At 37.6% G+C, this 15,759-nt stretch overlaps 1 protein-coding gene and 1 pseudogene across 2 annotated transcripts in view; both read left to right on the top strand.

The window, feature by feature from the left end:
- VWC2 (von Willebrand factor C domain containing 2) overlaps positions 1–15,759 on the top strand; it is a gene marked incomplete at its 5' end in the record, with an annotated part of 151,700 nt that overhangs the window by 127,980 nt on the left and 7,961 nt on the right. The gene's annotated exons all lie outside the window — the stretch shown is intronic.
- LOC103255123 lies at positions 12,955–14,405 on the top strand (annotated as a pseudogene). Its single transcript, XR_002481662.1, has one exon. The product of XR_002481662.1 is annotated as a palmitoyltransferase ZDHHC6 pseudogene (transcript).

The raw sequence follows: 15,759 nt of genomic DNA, 5'->3' as shown, positions 1-15,759 counted from the left end.
GGAGAGTGACAGAGCTAAAGGCCCACAGAGGTGTTAGAGCCCTAGGACACATCAGAAGCCTTTGGCTAAGACTCCAAAAGGGCTACACCCTAAAGGCAAAGGAACAATGGGAAAGATGAGTCCTAATAAAAACCTAAAACCTTTTCTCAATGGGCTTAAGGTGGCCTTCCTGTACTTCATTTGCCTGCCAAAAGGCATCATCTATAGACTTTACAATTTTGCCTCCAAAGCATCTGTTGTTTACTAAAAAGCTACCAGGGAAAGTCAAGGAAAAAAACAATATGACCCCAAACCAAGAAAAAGAAAAACAAAACAGAAAATGAGGAACAGACCTACAGGTTATCACTCTTATGGTAAATATTGCAGGTTTTTCACATTACTTTGATTGCCATGCTCGGAAAATGGAGAAGTTAAGAATTTTACTCAGAATTGGAATATATTGAAAAATTTCTAGAATTTAAAAACACATAACTAAATTTAAGAATTTAATAGCAAGATTTATAAAAAGGTTAGGCAGAGCAAAAAAAAAAAAAAAGAGAATTAGTGTTTTGGAAGATGTGCCAGTAGAAAATACCCAAATAAATTATAGAGGGAAAACAAAACAACACAAAAAGACTTATGGAAAAAGAAAAAGTCTGGTGCATGTATAATTTAAGTCCCACAAAGAGCAAATGTGAGAATAGAACACAAACAAATCTGAAGAAAATCTGGTCAAGAAAGGTAAACAAAAGCTATTACAAGAAGCTTGACAAACCAGGGCTGGTTCATCATCTGCAAGACCATAAATGTAATTAAATGCATCAACAGATGTAAAAATAGGAATCACATGATTATATATATCATTATATTATATCATTAGACACAGAAAAAGCTTTCAATAAAATTCAGCATCCTTTCTTGATAAAAATCCTTGAACACTTAGGCATAAAGGGAATGAAGCTCAAACTAGTAAGAGCCATCTACGATATACCCACAGCCAACATATTGCTAAATGGACAAAAATTGGAAACATTTCCCCTGAAAACCAGAATAAGACAAGGCTGCCCACTTTCACCCCTCCTGTTCAACATCGTGTTGGAAGTACTAGCTAGAGCAATCAGACAAGAAGAGGAAATCAGGGGTATCCAAATAGGAAAAACGGAAGTCAAGTTATTCCTCTTTGCTGATGATATGCTTCTATACTTCAAAAATCCAAGAGAATCTGTCAAAAACCTCCTTCCACTGACAAAGGACTTTAGCAAAGACTCAGGGTACAAAACCAACGTGCAAAAGACAGTTGAATGCTCATACACCAACAACAAACAGACAGAGAACCAAATAAAAGGCACAATTCCATGCACAATGGCAACAAAAAAGATGAAATACCTCAGCATCTTCCCAGCCAGGGAAGTGAAAGTCCTTTACAACGAAAACTACAAAACATTGCTCAAAGAAATCAAAGATGACACTAACAAATGGAAAAATACCCCATGCTTATGGATTGGAAGAATCAACACTTTTAAGATGTTCATCCTACCCAAAGCAATCTACGGATTTAAAGCAATACCCATTAAATTACCAGTGTCATTATTCTCAGATCTGGAAATGACAATATAGAAGTTCATATGGAAACATAAATGACCATGAATAGCCAAAACAATCCTCAGCAAAAGAAAGAAAGTGGGGGGTATCACAATTCCAGACTTTAAACTTTACTCTAAGGCTTCAATAATCAAAACAGCCTGGTATTGGTACAAGGGCATATAGACCAATGGAGCAGGCATATAGACCAATGGAACAGGATAGAGATTCTGGAGCAAAACCTCAATTTCTCAACCAACTCATCTTCAACAAAGCCTCCGCATAACAACCACTGAGGAGAGGAAAATTTATTCAGTAAATGGTGCTGGGAAAATTGGCTGACCACATGCAGAAGATTAAAACAAGATCCCTACCTATCACTATTCACAAAGATCAGCTCTAAATGGATCAAAGACCTAAATGTAAAACCTCAAACTATATGAACATTAGAAAATGAAGGAGACACCCTTAGGGAAATTGGAACTGGCAACTAATTCCTGATCAAAACCTCAAGTGCCCATGCCATAAGAGATAAGACAGATGAGTTGGACCTCATTAAACTAAAAAACTTCTGCAAAGCAATAGAAACCATCATGAGAGCCAGGAGACAGTCCACAGAATGAGAAAAAGTATTTGCCAACTGTGTATCTGACAAAGGCCTGATATCTAGGATCTACAAGGAACTCAAACGTGACAAAAAGAAAAAACAAGCAGCCCTGTTAAAAAGTGGGCAAAAGACATGAATAGACACTTCTTAAAAGAAGACATAGAAGCAGCCAACAGATATATGAAAAATACTCAGCCTCACTAATCATCAAAGAAATGCAAATTAAAACCACACTGAGATACCATCTAACTCCTTTCAGGATGGCCATCATCAATAACTCAAAAAACAACAGATGCTGGAGATGATGCGAGGAAAAGGGAACACTTCAACATTGGTGGTGGGAGTGTAAATTAGTACAATCTCTGTGGAAAACAGTGTGGCAGTTCCTAAAAGATCTAAAAATCAACCTTCCAAATGACTCAGCAATCCCTCTTCTGGGAATATACCCAGAGGAACTCAAATCACTTTATGAAAAAGATACCTGCACACACATGTTTATCGCAGCATTATTCACCATAGCAAAAACATGGAACCAACTGTGCTGCCCACTGAAAGGGGACTGAATTAAAAAATGTGGTACATATACATGATAGAATGTTATGCAGCCATAAAGAAAGACAAAATTATGAACTTTGTAGTAACTTAGATGGATTTAGAGTCTATAATACTCAGTAACATTACAAAAACAAAGAACTGAGTACCACTTGTTCTCACTCATATGCAGACCCTGAACTATTATAATACTATAATAAAGGTATTGGCAGTAGTAGGAAACTGCCGGGATGTGGGTCACACTTCCTCAATAAGGGTACCTGTCTCAAATCAGGTGAAGTAGAGACCAAAGTGAGGCCTAAACTTTGCCTGTACAATGACCATTTGTATACTTAACTTTGAATTATACTCATCTTTAACATAAAAAATGAAACAAAAAATAAGATAAAAAATATAAAAATAAAATTAAAAAAAAGAAGAAAAGCATGCCAATATAAGAGTAAACCTGCTGAGATCCAAAGACAAGGCTGAAAATCTTCAAAGCAAACAGAAAAAAAGGGGACACATTATCTTCAAAGTACTAACTGCCCAACTGGCTCCTCAGCAAATATGGAGAAGGCCAGAGAAATGAAAGGATGGCTTAAAATACAAAAAGAAAGTGAGTGCCGGCTAGAATTCTATGACCATCGTAATTGGCCTTCAAAAATGAAGACAACACAAAAAGTTCAGTTCCTCCTGAAACAAGACAGAACAAACAGAAACCTGAGTGTGTTTGTTGCCAGCAGAACTGCAAAAATTACGAGAAGGAGTGTTTCAGGCAATAGGAAAATAACGAGCCAGTATAGAGGGAAAAAAAGAAATAATAAGAAGTCCATAAGAAGACAAAAGAGGAAAAGAGCAAGAAAAGATGAGCCAAACAGAAAATAAGTATAAAACCATAGATTTAAGCCAAATATATTAATCATTATATTGAATAACAATTAATTAAATATACTTATTAAAGACAAAGATTTTTATGTAGTTTTTGAAACTATATTTTGCTTTCAAGAGACACTTTAACTATAGGATAGAAACATGTTGAATGTACAAAGATAAGCAAATATGAACCACGTGAACTCTAACCAAAATAAAGCAGTTGGCAGAACAAAGCAGATTTTAAGGCAGGAAGCATCACTAGAGACACATGATGAAGGGTTCAATTTAACCTGAAGATATTCTTCTGCTAAATATATAAGTACCCATTTGCTTTAAAATAGGTAAGGCAACATTTGAGAAAGATAACAATTCTACAAGTATATTGGAACTTTTATCTATCATTATATATCAAAGGACTCATCCAGAGTATATGAATTCTTACAAATAAATCAGATATTGACAACCAGTAGAAAATAGGGACAACATACTCAAATAGACACATATTAAAGGAGACTATCCAATTAATCACCAAGGAAATTTAAATTAAAACCACCATTCAATACTATCACATATTTTATTGTTATGATAAAACATAAAAATAAAAACTGACAATACTAAAATCAAGGATCTGGATCAATGAAATTCTCATCTACTGATCCTGGATATCAAATGTGATGCAACCATTCTGGGAAAATGATCATTGCTTTCCACAACAGTTGAAAGTACGTACACCCTATGACCCAGCTCACCCATTTCTGGGATAGTTGCACACCAAGCACATTTCTAAGGCAGTTTATGGTCTGTTTTTGTTTGTTTCATAATAATTCCTTCTAACAGATGCTACCATAGTGCTATAGCTTTCTACTATTGATAGATACTTGGAAGTAAATATCAATAGTAGAAAGTAAGTATCTATCAAAAGTAGTGAATAAATTGTGGTATATTTATAAAATGGGCCACCATACAGAAGTTAAATGAAATAACTACAACTACATGCAGCAATGGGAATGAATCTCATGAACAGTCGGTTGACGGAAAGAAGCTCTCTATACATCGTGATCTTTTATCTGGAAAGTGTAGAAACAGGCAAGCCTGTTTTACCACGTTAGAAATCAGCAAAGGGACACAAGGGGGCTTCTCAGGTCGCAGTGGTATTCTGTTACTTGATTTGCATTAAAGTTTCATGCCTGTGTGGGCCTTTCTGTCATGTGTACTGGAAGACAAGTAGGCAGGCCCATGGATTTGCCCAGTGCATTCGCTTGTTCAGGCCCTCAGTGTCTGCTTCTCAGCTCTGCAGTTCCTGGCAAAGGGGTGGGTCATGTTCTTTTGCTTATATTTGATTGGTTCAAACTGCTCTATGGAATACAAATGCTCATCAGATGTTGTGTGTGAATGAAGGCTTCTGTGGTCAAGTGAACTTAGAATATGCTGCTCACTATAGCCGTTTCTCTGCCTTTCTCAGTATATATTTGCAAAGTATAGTTCTAAAAAGATCTTCAGTGAAGAACCCTCATTCAAGTTGTTTAATGAAGCCTGACTCCAATTTATTTACCAGTGGGGATTTTTTGTCAACAGAATACCTTTTGCTATATTTGAAGTATGAAATTTAGAAAATATCTATCATTCTTTATTCCTTTGAGTAGAACGTATTTACATTTTCTGAGAACTTTGAGTATGTGAATTCTTGAGCCCTTAAGAAATGAAGCTATATTTTGTTTTTTGAATTTTAGTGAAGAATGGGTGGCATACGATAAATTATATGAACTCGAAAGAACCGGAATAAGGGGACCGAGGAGTTATGCACTAGGTTCCAGAAACCTAGACTAGGACATAGTCCCAGAGGGCTGGAAGGAAGTATGAACCATGAGAAGTTCAGGCTCCCTCACAATGCTCCCCTAGAGCCACTGAGAAAGAAGGGATATTAATTTGGCAGGATAATTTCAAAGTGACAGGCATTTTCTTTTGATAAAAATTATTTTTTCTACAGAGGCCAAATCTGCTGTATTTCCATGCTTATTTTAGTATCATTTGTTGTTTTTCCTTCTTTTAACTCTTCTGGTTAAAAAATGACTTGTACTATATCCTTACCAGAAAAGCACACATGGAACATGGACACACAAACATGCACAAGCACATGCACATATTTTTTTAGTTGTTTCATTTCAGAATGAAATGAAAATGCATCTTAGGAAATCTTAGGAAATTTCCTATCCTTTTGAGACCAATGCCCTGTGAATCTAAAATATGCTAGGCACATAAAAGGGAAATTGAAATGCAATAGATGTTTCTTCTTCTATATAAATAAATAACATTTGGGAAATTTCATATATAGGAGTCAAGGTTGGTGGTTAAAAAACATGATTTACAATAAAGTAGAGAAAAAGCAGCTGTTTCAAAGCAGGTTTAGGATGTAAAGTTCAAGTTACTTGGGAGTTATTTTTATTTTAATTTCATGGCTCAATAAAATTGCCAAAAATCTAGTGCCTGAAGTAAAAATGTGCTGCCACAGGCATGGGGTTCTGCTCCATTGCTCTGCCATTCTGGTGTGCAGGGCTATTCCTCGATGCTTAGTCGTGGATGAAAGGGAAGGGGATCTGACACCAGGCACCTATCTAAGTCTTTGCTATAAAAAGCTAAAACACACTGGCAACTCGCTCATCAACATGGCTGTGGTAGTTTTCTTTCAGTATGTCAGTTTATAATTTAATTCTAAAATTTGATTCATACTAGACTCTATGGCGAAATTGTGTCCTTGGGGCTCCTGCCCTGAGGGGCTCCCAATCAGGGGAGACCATGGGTGGTCACCAAGGACTGTCACTGTGAAGGGCAGTTCTGCCAGAGACACAGAAGCAGCCAGGAGCTTCCAGCTTGATTGGGAATGTGTGAGTCTAATTATCTTCAGTTCAGCACTCACCAAGGGAACGCATCTATCCTGGGCTAGACTGTGCTAGTGACTAGGCCAAATCTCACATGAGAAGCAATAGATAATCTGAATAGGCCTACATATATTAAAGAAATTGAATCAATTACTAATATGCTTTCAAAACAGAAAGTACCAGGCCCAGATATGTTGACTGGTGAATTCTACTAAACATTTAAAGAAGAAATTATACCAATATTCTATAATTTCTTTCAGCATTACACTAATATCAAACCAGACAAAGACATAACAAGGAAAGGAAACTACAGACCAATATTTCTCTGACATGCAAAAATCCTTAAAAACCCATTAGCAAATTGGATCTAGCAAGAGATAAAAATTTATACACTGTAATCAAGAGGGACTTATCTTAAGTATGCCATTATTCACCACATTAACACACTAAAGAAGAAAAGCCACGTGATTATATCAATAGATCCAGAAAAACATTTGACAAAATCCAACATCCATTTATGATTAAAAACTCTCAGTGAACTAAAAATAAAGGGGAACTTCCTCAGCATAATAAAAAATCTTTTAAAAATCTACAAATAAAATCATACTTTTGAGAAATTCTAAGATTTCTCACTGGCTTCTAAGCAAGTTGGCGATGGAACAGGGAAAAACGAGTGTCCACAAAGACTCTCTAGCTAAGTGGGTGTGTGCTGGTGAGTGAGTGAAAGTCCGTCTGAGGGGAGACTTGGGATCATGCACCTGGGGCTCTCCTCTGGAGATGACTGCTCCCCCCCACTGCCCTGAGATTGGAGATCCAGGTGCACAGGATCATTTGATCACTGATTTGGGGGGTCTCTTGAGAGGAGACAGTAGAGAACAACCACCCCTCACCACCTGGTATAACTGGCCCATGCCATCAAGTGCAGTAGCAGACCAGGCACAAGCAAGGGGAACCATGCATAAGGCAGGTCATAGAAATCTGGAATAAAGCTCCAATGCCAGTGACGAGACACCTAAGGGTACCATCTTCTCAGCCCCAGAACTGGGCAGAGACTTGCATTGCCCCACCCAGCTCTGTTAAGCCTCCATCTTGGGACCTAGAAGCTATCTTCTCATCAGACTAGAAGAGACAGATGCCCTCTCCCATACCAGAACAGGCACAGACACTCAGATCTGAAAGGGTGACTTCACAGCGCAGCATCAAGTTGGGTGAGTCTGGATCTGATCTGTCCTCCTCCCACAGTAGCCTGTGAGGCATCTGACCCATGCTGAGACCAACCCTATCTGCCTGCACTGAAAGTAGAGGGGGAGGGGCTGGAGACCAGAGCTGCTCCCTAAGGCAGAGGCCTGAAAGGAACCTGGAGTCACAGATATGGCCACAGAGTGAGTTTTTATTTTTCTTCACGTTTGTTTCTTGTTTTAGTTTTAGCTTTTTTTTCTCTTTCTCTTTCTTTCTTTTTTTGGTTACATTTTCTCTGTTATTTTAATGATTTTTTTTTTTAGGTTTTCTGTTTATATATGGTTATTTTTGAGGGAGAGTACATCAACAGAGGGGTTTTTGTTTCTTTGTATGACTGTCTGTATGTTTTTGTCTTTTTTGTTTTTTCTGTTTTTGTTTGTTTCTCTGTTTATTTGTTAGTTGATATGCCTGTCTATTTTCCCTCTTCTTCTTCTCTCTCTCCACCTCCCTTTCATCTTCCTCTTTCCTTTTTCTAGTCTTTTTCATTTTCTTATATCATTTTGCCTTCAGAGGGCAAGCAGACACCCCCACTGCATGGACAGATTGTAAGGTGGTGGGAAGTGGGTTCCAAGAGGCCCACACACCTGTCAGTGAATGCTGAGATCTGAAGATAGCTTCTGAATCACAACTCCTCCCTTAATTAAATCTCAAAACTGCAAAAAGCACAGGTCCCCACCCCTAGTCCAGCTTCAGAATTGAGTAAAACCAGAGATCTACATAAGGAAGAATAGAAGATTGAGCTAACAGAAATAAAAGCTATCCTCTCTATCACTGAATAACAGAATTAAAAAAGAAATAAAAAGGGGGAGGAAAACATACACATATGAAGAAAAAACAAAGGAAAAATATGAGTCTCACACAGATCCCTGGGAGGTCAGCTACTGAGAATACAGACTTTGGAACTCAAACAAAGAAGAGTCTCCAAAATGACTGAACTCAAACCACAAACCCAGACATCAAGATATTAATAGAATAAGTAGAAATGAGGAAAGATGAAGAAAAAATGAATGAGTTGATAACTGAGATAACAGGAAAAAAGAATACAGTGAATGAAATAAACAACAGGCTGGAAAGCAGAATTAACCAAGAAGAAGAAAGAATCTCAGAGCTTGAAGATCAAAATATGGAACTAGCACAAACTGCTAAAAACATAGAAAAGAAGCTTAAAAAGACAGAACAAAACCTCCAAGAGATGAGCAATTATTTCAAGAATCCAAATAGAAGATTAATTGGAATCCCTGAGGCAGATAGTGAGACAGAGACCACCCTGGAACAAGCATTCCATGAAATTATCCAAGAAAACTTACCTCATCTCATCAGTGATGTGACCATTCAAACACAAGAGATTCAGAGAACCCTACAAGACAGCAAATGAGAAAAACAACTCCTAGTCACATAGTAATTCACCTACACAAAGTAGAAAAAAAATCCTAAAGGCAGCAAGAGAAAATTATCAGACTACCTACCAGGGAAGACAAATTAGAATAGCAGCAGACTTATCTACAAAAAAACTTCAGACTAGGAGAGCTTGGAGCCCAATCTTCAAAGTTCACAAAGATAAACAATTTAAACCAAGAATTACCTACCCAGCTAAGCTAAGTTTCATCAGTGATGGAGAATTAAAAACTTTCCCAGACATTCAGTCCCTAAGAGTTTACATTGCCTCCAGACCTGCTCTATAAGAAACACAAGAAAGTATTAAACAGAAGAAGGGAAAAAAATAATGACAATGTCCTTCACAAGAATGCAGGAAAAAGATTGAAAACACACATGACTCAACCCCAAAATCAAAAGAAAGACAACAAACAAACAGTAGCAACAACAACAAACTCTATAAACTCTCACATCTCAATAATTAGCCTGAATGTAAATGGACTAAATGCACCACTGAAAAGACATAAAATGGCAAATTGGATAAAATATCATGAGCCTACAATATATTGTCTCCAAGAGACTAATCCCCACCAGAAAGGACACTCCCAGACTCAAAGTAAGAGAATGGGAAACAAAATTTCAGGCAAACAGAACACAAAAGAAAGTGGGAGTTGCAATCTTAATATCAGACAAAATACTCTTTAAGCTATCAAAAATTTTTTTAAAAATGGAAGGTCACTACATAATGATAAAAGAATTCATTAACAAGAAATATTCATCCTAAACGTATATGCAACCAACATAGGAACACCAATTTTATAAAGCAGCTTCTAGGTAAACTTAAAAAAGATATTGCATCTAACACTATCATAGCTGGGGACTTAAACACCACACTAATAACCCTAGACAGATCATCAAGACGGATCATCAAAGTCAACAAGGAGATCTGGAACCTCAACATGATACTTGACCAAATGAACTGAACTTAATTGATACCTACAGAAACTCCACCCAACAACCATGGAATATACATTTTACTCATCACCACATGGAATGTACTCTAAGATCTAAATCAAGCATAAAAAAATTCCATAAGATTGAAATTCTTCCATGCACTTTCAGACAACAATGGAGTAAAAATAAATATCAACACCAACAAAGTTCCCCCCAAACCCACAAAGACATGGACACTAAACAGCATGAAGCCGAAAAACTCCTGGGTCAACACGGAATTCAAAACAGATATTAAAAGATACCTGGAAACAAATTAAAAAACAAAGAGGCATCTTACCAAATCTCTGGGATGCCATGAAAGTATTCCTAAGAGAGGAATTCACATATCTGTGAACACACATGAAGAAAATGGAAAGATCACAAGTTAACAGCCTAAGGAAGCTGGAAAAGCAAGACCACCAATAGCCCCAACTTCAGCAGAAGAATCCAGAATATCAAAATAAAAGTCCAAATTTGAGACATAGAAGACAAAAATTTATTACAAAAAAATCAATGAAACCAAAACCTGGTTTTTTGTAAGGAAAAACAAGATTGTTGGGTCCCTAGATAGACTGACCAAAAAAAGAGATAAAAAACTAAATAAACACAATCAGAAGTGCAAAAGATGAAGTCACAACTAACTCCATAAACTACAAAAGATTATCGGAGATTACTGTGTACACCTGTATGGAAAGAAACTCAAAAACCTAAATGAAATGGAGGACTTTCTTACATCACGTAACCTCCCAAGTTTGAAACAAGAAGAAATCAAGACCCTAAATAGACCAATAACATTTTTTTCTGAGTTGGAATCTCGCTCTTGTGGCCCAGGCTGGAGTGCAGTGGCACACTCACAGCCACCTCAGCCTTAAACTGATTGGCTTAGGCAATCTTTCCCCCTCAGCCTTACGAGTAGCTGGAACTACAGATGCACACCACCACACCAGGTCAGTTTTTGTGATTCATTGTAGATACGAGGTCTCACCAAGTTGCCCAGGCTGGTCCCAAACTCCCGGGCTCAGGCCATCCTCTCGCCTCAGCCTCCCAAAGTGCTGGGATAAAAGGCTGAGCCACCGCACCCAGCCAACCCATAACATTTTATGAAGCTAGAATCACATTGATACCCAAACTGGGTAAATCTCCAACAAAGAAAGGAACAAAAGGCCAGTATGCTTGATGAACATAGATGCTAGGCCAGGCTCGGTGGCTCAGCCTGTAATCTCAGCGCTCTGGGAGGCTGAGGTGAATGGACTGCCTGAGCCCACGGGTTCGAGACCCACCTGGGCAACTTGGTGAGACCTCATCTCTACAATAAATAAAAAATTAGCCAAGAGTGGTAGCATGCACCTGTAGTTCCAGCTACTTGGAAGGCTGAGGCGGAAGGATCGCCGGAGCCCAGCAAGTCGAGGCTGTGATGGCCGGGAGCAGCCACTGCACTCTAGTCTGGGTGACAGAGTGAGACTCCAACTCAAAAAAAATAAAATAAAATAAATGCTAAAAGTCTCAACAAGATTCTAGCAAACCAGATGTAACAACACATCTCAAAAGCCATCCATCATGACCAAGTAGGCTTCATCCCTGAGATGCCATGCTGGTTCAACATCCTCAAGGCAATAAACATAATTAAATACATCAACAGATGTAAAGACAAAAACCACATGATTATATCATTAGATGCAGAAAAAGCTTTTGATAAAATTCACCCTTTCTTGATAAAAACCCTCAAACATTTAGGCATGGATAGAACGTCATATTGGAAGTCCTAACTAATTCAATAAGACAAGAAAATAAAACAAAAGGTATACTGATAGAGAAGGAAGACATAATACTGTGTTTGTTCACAGACATGATGATCTGTTTAGAAAATTGGAGAGAATCAAAAAAATTATCCAGGAATCAATAAGGAATTATAGCAAGTTTGTAGGATACAAAGTTAATACACAAAATTCATTCACTTTCCTGTGTACCAAAAATAGACAAATGGAATTAGAAATGGCATAGACAATATCATTTACATCAGCACCCTCAAAATGAAATAGGTATAAAATTAGTAAAATATATATAAGATCTATAGAGTAAAACTGAAACTCTGATGAAAATCATAAAACTAAATAAATGGAGAGATGTTTCCAGTTTATGGATAGGAAGACTCTATATTGTCAGATGCCAGTTCTTCCCAACTTGATCAGTAAATTCAACACAGTCACAAGCCAAATCCCAGCAACTAGTTTTATGGAAATCAAAACTGATAGTAAATTTTCTACGGAGAGGCAAAAGACCTAGAATAGCCAGTGCAACACTGTAAGGGAAGAACAATGTTGGAGGACTGCTGTAACCCTACATTAAGACTTCATATAAATAAAAAGTGCAATCCCATTCACAATAGACACACACACACACACACACACACACACACACACACAGCATCTTCCTAACCAGGGAAGTAGAAGACCTTTACAATGAGAACTACAAAACACTGCTCAAAGAAATCCAAGAGGACACAAACAAATGGAAGAATATCCTATGCTTATGAATAGGAAGACAACATTGTTAAGATGTCCATTCTACAAAGGCAATCTATAGATTCAACACAATACCCATTAAGTTACCAATTCCATTCTTCTTAGACATGGAAATGACAATACAGAAATTCATATGGAAACATAAATAATCATGAATAGCCAAAACAATCCTTGGCAAAAGAAACAAAGCAGGAGGTATCGCACTTCCAGACTTTAGATTTTGCTGGAGTTGTTGTGAGGGTGCTGGCAGAGAGAGACATGGGTCGCAACCGGTCCCGCATTCTCGCCTACTGTGACCAGGATTTGCTTTCTGCATGCCCTGGACTGAGGTGCCCATGATGGAGTCATCCGGGGAAGAGAAAGTCTGTTCTGGGTTGAGTTCCAAACCAAGATACTGGATTCTCCTAGTTAAGATAAAGAACTTTGAGTGCTTAACAGTGAAAATGTCACAATCTGTATTAATATTTCACAACTTGAAGGCATGACAGTTAAAGAACACACATGGACTTGTGGCTCATGGAAATGTATGCACAGAAAAAGGAAACCTATAATTATTTAAAAGTAGGAAGGCATTCTTCCTCGCCAAAATGGGTACCTTCTGCTCAGTTATCAAGTTTGAAAATCTCCAAGAATTAAAGAGACTGTGTCACTGGGGTCCCATCATAGCCCTTGGTGTTATAGCAATATGTTCTATAATGGCCATGATTAACTCTGTATTGTGGTATTGGCCCTTACATACAACTGAAGGAAGTGGGAATTTCATCATGCTGATAAATTGAACTGTCATGATTCTTTATAATTACTTCAATGCCATGTTTGTGAGTCCTGGCCTTGTCCCCCTGGAGTGGAAACCAGAAAATTCTCAGGATACTATGTATCTCCAGTATTGTAAAGTCTGCCAGGCATACAAGGCACCACGTTCACATCACTGCAGAAAGTGTAACAGATGTGTGATGAAGATGGACCATCATTGTCCTTGGATCAACAACTGTTGTTACCAAAATCATGCTTCGTTTACACTGTTTCTTCTTTTAGCACCACTGGGTTGTATCCATGCTGCTTTTATTTTTGTTATGACTATGTACACACAGCTTTATAACCAGCCCTCCTTTGGGTGGAACACAGTAAGGATTGATATGAATGCAGCCCAGAGAGATTCTCTTCCTGTTTTTCCATTTGGATTAGCTGCATTTGCTGTCACCTTGTTTGCCTTGGGATTAGCTTTAGGAACAACCATAGCTGTTGGGATGTTGTTTTTTATCCAGATGAAAATAATTCTTAGAAACAAAATTTCTATTGAATCATGGATTGAAGAGAAGGCTAAAGATCGAATTCAATATTATCAACTAGATGAAGTCTTTGTTTTTCCTTATGATATGGGAAGTAGATGGAGAAACTTTAAACAGATATTTATGTGGTCAGGGGTCCCTGAAGGGGATGGACTAGAGTGGCCAATAAGAGAAGGCTGTCACCAATACAGCTTAACTATAGAACAGTTAAAACAAAAAGCAGATAAGAGAGTCAGAAGTGTTTGCTATAAAGTAATAGAAGATTATAGTGGTGACTGCTGTCCTTTGAATAAAGGAATCAAAACGTTCTTCACAAGTCCCTGTACTGAAGAACCTGAAATATAGTTACAAAAAAGGGGAGTTTATTTTAGCCACAAGAGGTTTACGATACTGGTTGTATGGAGACAAAATTCTTGATGATTCCTCTGTAGAAGATATTTCGAGAATAAGAGGATGGTTCCCTAGAAATTGTGTGGAAAAGTGTCCCTGCGATGTTGAAACAGATCAAGCCCCGGAGGGTAAGAAGAAAAATAGATAGTCGCTGTTAAAATGAAATTATTCTTTAAGTCTGCTCCATTACTTGAAAATTATACATATTACTAAGAATTATGCGATAAACCTACTTTGGTTAAGGTGTTCTTTTCCTCAAAGGTGCCCTAGTGCTATGATTTAATATTTTTATTACCATTTTGAAATGGAGAAGCCATTCTGCATATGCCTTTGAATTTCTGCCCATCTTTATCACCTCTTCTCCCTCCAAAAGGAAAAACATTTCACCCAAGTAAGTTAATTGCATTTTCACTAGGATTTTTTTATGCACTGCGCACTCTGAGCCTTACCTGCAGATATAGTTCCCCCTTTGCCAGAAGCATCTGCATGTGATACTTTTTTTTTCCTTCAGTTGATATCTCTTAAGTGATATACTAGATACTATAACTCAATTTGTCAAATTCAGTATAAACTCAAATTTTGTTACCTGTCTTTTAATAATGCAGATTTTGTCAAATCAAATAAAGATCAATGAATTTTCTGTATAAATAAATAAATAATGAATTTTGCTATAAGGCTACAATAATCAAAACAGCCTGTTATTGGTACAAGAACAGGGATATGGACCAGTGGAACAGAATAGAGACTCTGGAAGCAAAATCTCAATTTTTCAACCAACTCATTTTCGACAAAACCTCCACCAACAACCACTGGGGAGAGGAGAACCTATTCAGTAAATGGTGCTGGGAAAACTGACTGACCACGTGCAGAAGATTAAAACAAGATCACTACCTATCACCATACACAAAATTTACCTCTAAATGGATCAAAGACCTAAACATAAAACCTCAAACTATAAGAATCTTAGAAAAGATTCTGAGACACCCTTATGGAAATTGGAACTGGCAACCAATTCCTGATCAAAACCCTACGTGCCCATGCCATAAGAAATAAGATAGACAAGTGGGACTTCATCAAACTAACGAGCTTCTGCAAAGCAAAAGAAACCACAGAGTAGGGGTACAGCCCACAGAATGGGAAAAAATATTTGCCAACTGTATATCTGACAAGAGCCTAACATCTAGGATCTGCAAGGAACTCAAATACACTGAAACGAATAAAAACAGCCCCATTAAAAAATGGGCAAAAGACATGAATAGACACTTCTTGAAAGAAGATATACCAGCAACCAACAGACACATGAACAAGTGCTTAGCCTCACTCATTATCAGAGAAATGCAAATCAAAACCACACAGAGATACCACCTATTTCCAGTAAGAATGGCCATCATTAACAAAAAACAACAACAGATGCTGGCGAGGATGCTGAGGAAAAGGAATGCTTCTACACTGCTGGTGGGAATGCAAACTAGTGCAACCTCTTTGGAAGACAGTGTGGTGAT

The sequence above is a fragment of the Carlito syrichta genome, unplaced genomic scaffold, assembly GCF_000164805.1.
Source record: "Carlito syrichta isolate Samal-C Ts95f unplaced genomic scaffold, Tarsius_syrichta-2.0.1 Scaffold287843, whole genome shotgun sequence".
Taxonomy (NCBI): Eukaryota; Metazoa; Chordata; class Mammalia; order Primates; family Tarsiidae; genus Carlito; species Carlito syrichta.
This window is presented reverse-complemented; position numbering and strand designations above follow the sequence as displayed.